Consider the following 4,640-nt stretch of genomic DNA (forward strand, 5'->3'; position numbering starts at 1 on the left):
ACGCCAACATTCGGTAGAATTTATAGAATATTGTAAAAAAAAAAATATATATATATATATATATATATATATATATATATATATATATATATATATGTATATATATATATATATATATACTAACACATGATTAAAAAATCATGAAATATTTAATATGTCGCAAAAATTTAATTCGATTCTAGTTTTGAAAATGAGGAATGAAAAAAGAGAGAAAGAGAAAGAAAAATAAAAAAAAAAAATAAAAAGTTTGTAGATTATTGTAGTTTTTAGATAATTGCAGATTAATGTATTTTTGGTCCAAAAGGCTGACAGTTAGATCAGACGAATACATGCAGTTTTATTTGCCACAATTGAAAATAAGAACAATTATTTGTCCTGTAAACTACATAATTGGAATGAATTTAAATTTTCCAAGAAATATCAGTTGTCTTACTATTCAATTAAAAATACTCGGTCAAAAACAAGAAAAAAGATAAAACAAATCTGTAATATTATGAAATAATAATATTACGAAAAAGAAATTTTTTAAAATGTTAAAAATTAAACACTAAACCTTTCAAATTTAGAAAATTATTATATAAAAATAAATTAAATGCAAATAACAACAAGTAAATTAGTATTCAACTCGTTCTAATTTAATTAATCATCAAATTTACTCAAAAAATTTTCATCTGAGCATATATGTGGGGTAATTCTTTATTATTAACGACTGCAACCATCCCTATTAGGTCCCTTGTTCCTCATTGTTGTTACCTTCATAATCATTCAACAAACAGCTTGCACCTGCTCAGAGGATATAACATTGGTGATGATGAAAATACCAACAAGCCTGTCCTGTTGTTTGAAAGTTTCGTAAATTGCGTCACCCAGGATTTTTTTAATCCAATTTTCTGTTGGCTGTATTTAACCGAGTCAGTTTGAAAACCCTATGGAATAAAAACTTTGAAAATGTTTTTTATTGTATATCGCTAGGTGGCAGAACAATTTTCTACTACCGTGACTCGTAGTTTCAACAAATTTTCCAGACGAAGTTTTTCAGATTTTTGCTGAATTGAAGCAGGCGCTGATTTTCAAATAAATTATTATGAATTATTACGGTCTTAAGTATGCTGGCTGGACAACGTCGCATTTACAATCAACACCGAAGAAAAATATTTGAAACGCTACATTTCATTGTACTGAAAGAAGAAATATTCAAACAACAAGCAAAGTTACCTAACAAAACAAAAAAAATATTAAAAATAAAAACGAATAAAAAATTTTTCACTACGCAAAAATGGAGACACAAAATTGAAAATTGAAATTCACGGGTGAAATGTCAAATGCGGCGCACACATGGAGAGGCAGGCTGGCAAGTGCAACTGTCTTCCAACGCTATTATTCAGCGCGGTCTTCTATTAAACTTGCTAAATTCAAAAAGAAACTGAAAAAAGATTCATTTATAACGAACGCGTACAAACTACTCAATAAATGACTGATTCATTGCGGTTGACTGTACAATACTGAACATTAACAAATATTAATGACAAAGAGCTTTGAAACTTTTTCACAAGATCTCTTTTAAATCATTTTTACAGGTATTGTTGAAGAAAACGCAAAATATTGAAATACGCTAAACTTATACAAAGTATCAAATAGTGAATTAAGCAAAGTAGTCCAAGCAACTGGAAACTGATTGGGAATTAAATCTTAAATACTAACAAACAAAAAGTGACACAACATAAGAGCTCAATTAAAAAAAAAGATCAAACTCACTCAATAAATATAACGCATTACATCAAACCTTATTGAATCGTTCTGTACTATGCCATCCGCGCATGCAGTCATACCCGCTACTATAGAGACCTAGAAGCAGAACATTCGTTTGCGGTACAGAAAGATATAGAAAGTGAATAAAAGGCAAGCGGTTAACTAATTTATATAACAACGCTCGAAAATATAATTAGAAAAAGTTAACATGTATGAAACGCGCTCGATTACAATGAACAAGTGAATGAATATAAAATGTAAATGTGTAAACCAAAAATGTTGTAATGTTTTCAAAATAAAAAGTTAAAACTTTCAACCAACAATGAAACTAGTTGATTGAATTTTGCATTATTTTTATGTATGTATGCAAGCATGATGAATTAGAAATTGTTGTCGTCTGTCAGATCTCACGAATGAAATTCTTTTCAAGACCTAAAAGACATAAAAGTTTCGTCGTTTTATTTACTAATCAGTCAACTAGAAAGATTAAAAATCAACCAAATTGCTCAAATTTTAAAATCTTTAAAGTTTAATTTAAAATCAACCAAACAAAAAAGAAATGCGTTGAAAAAATTTTTTGAATCAAGTTTTATAAAATAAATTTGTTCATCATGAACGTGATTGAGTTCGTTATGTGATAGTGATGTCATATTTAACAATGGAGTCCTTCAAGTACTAACAGTTTTTTATTTATATATTTACCCCTCATTCGTTCATTTTTTTAATATTTTCAGTCATTCATTTTTAGTTCTTTCATTTATTTTTTCATTCATTCGTTCATCGCGCAAGCATGCAATCGCAATGAAACGGTTCAGTTTTCTCAATCCAAGGCATCCCATCCCAATCACCCAGACTTTAAAGTTGTGACATTTAAAATTTAATTACAATCAGTAAATACTAAACTTTTCACAGGCAAGATAAATAATGTTTTGTGTATTTTAAATTTTGAGAATGCATTTGAAACAAATCACATATTTACTTTGCGAAATCAAACAAAACGTTTTTTCAATAATAATAATAATAACAAAAATATTAATGCTAGAATGCATGCACCTTGTTATTCATATTATGGCCACCATCACCGTTATTATTTTTGTTATTTGTATAAACACATAATAAGAGCGACTGAATGTACACATGAACAAACATGAGCAGACAGTTGAGTGTGTGAATTAATGCGACAAATAGGTGTTGAATTTAAGATATAGCATGTTCGTTACACTAATTGTTAACAAAGGATTAGTAGGTATTTTCAAACTCAGACAAGATTCGCACGTTTTCATGTTATTTCATTCACTCACGTCAATTAATGTCATCATTATATTTGATCTCATCGTCGTTATTGCAAATGTTGTTGCTGACGATGTTAGTGCTGTTGTTGTTGTTGTTACTGATGTTTTGACTGGTTGTTGTAGTTAATGTTAGTATTGTTGATGAGACTAATTTCATTAATGCTGTGTTTTTTGCGGTTAGGCATTAGCTAAATTTTTGTATTTTTCAATGTTTTCTGTTTTTGTTGCGTGTTTAAGTTTTGTCTAGTGATGACTCTTCTATTGATGTTGCAGCTGATGATACTTTTCTCATATTTTCGTTCCCAACAATGCTGGTTTATGCTCTAGACATCATTCTGAAGCGGTTATGTTTTTATTTTTTGCATTTGGCTTGTTAGTCGCATCAAAATAATGACGTCAGCAATGGCGGCTCTTGAAAACGTCATCAACAGATTATGAATAATTAAGTGGCAAAAATTTTTTAAAAATTTCTTATAATTTTGAATATTTCAAAAAGTCTGTTGACAGTAATTCTTAAAAATATATCAAACAAAAACTTGTCATTCAACAAATTAATTCATTCGACAAACACAAATAGTTTAAATCTAAATTAATTCCAATATATACGATCTTCAAACATCTGAACCAACAAATACGAGTCTGTTTAATTTTCTTCTTTGCTCGCATTATCGCTTCTATTGTGCCATTGTCCAACTTTGTTTGGTTTCCCATACTTCAACTCGCTTGCTACACGCTCTGTGCATTTCGAAAAAATTTAACGATGATTTTAGTAATCTCTTCTGTCTGTCTGCTGTTGTAGTATTTGCAGTAGTAGTAGTGGTGGTTGAAGTAGTAGTGGTAAGAGTAGTAGAAGCAGTTGTTTTAGTGGCAGTAGTAGTAATAGCAGAAATTTGTAGCAGTCGTAATTGTTTCCATCGTTGTTGTTGTTGGTGTTAGAAACATCGGTGAAGGAAGGATGAATACATAAGTCGAAATCTTTTTGTAAATAATTCTTGCGTTATTTAAAAATGTAGAAGAAAGAGAAATAAGAAAAGTAAGAGGAAAGGTTCCAACAGCGCTCATATTATGAAAAACTGATGTTTGAAACTTGAGAAGTATCAATACTGGTTGGCCTGTTAAATTGCCTATCAACATACTTTGCTTGAAATGGATGTGCTACAATTTGTATTAACCGGCATTGTGTGTGTATGTGTGTGTGTGTGTGTGTGTGTGTGTGTGGTGTGGTGTGGTGTGTGTAGTGTGTGAATCCACGTGTAAGTTTGTGTATGTGCGAATGTGTCACGCGTATATGTAATGCATCAGTGAAATATATGTGGTTGTATGTTTTTGTTTATATGTGAATGTTTTTATAAAAAGCATATGTATGCATTTGAATTTGTCACACATTTAAAATTACGTACGTTGTGTGAATTGTATTGTGTGTGTGTGTTTTTTGCGTTTATATGTTTGTGTGGTGTGGATGCGTGCAAGTATGTGTGTCTGAATGAAACTAGGTTTTAGTAGTGTTTGTGGCATCATTTATACGCGTATAAAAAATGGGATGAGGTTTGAGTCTTACTTGTGCGTGCGTGTTTATGTAAACTTGTTTTCTGATGAATG

This window comes from Helobdella robusta (genome assembly GCF_000326865.2).
Source record: "Helobdella robusta unplaced genomic scaffold HELROscaffold_4, whole genome shotgun sequence".
NCBI lineage: Eukaryota > Metazoa > Annelida > Clitellata > Rhynchobdellida > Glossiphoniidae > Helobdella > Helobdella robusta.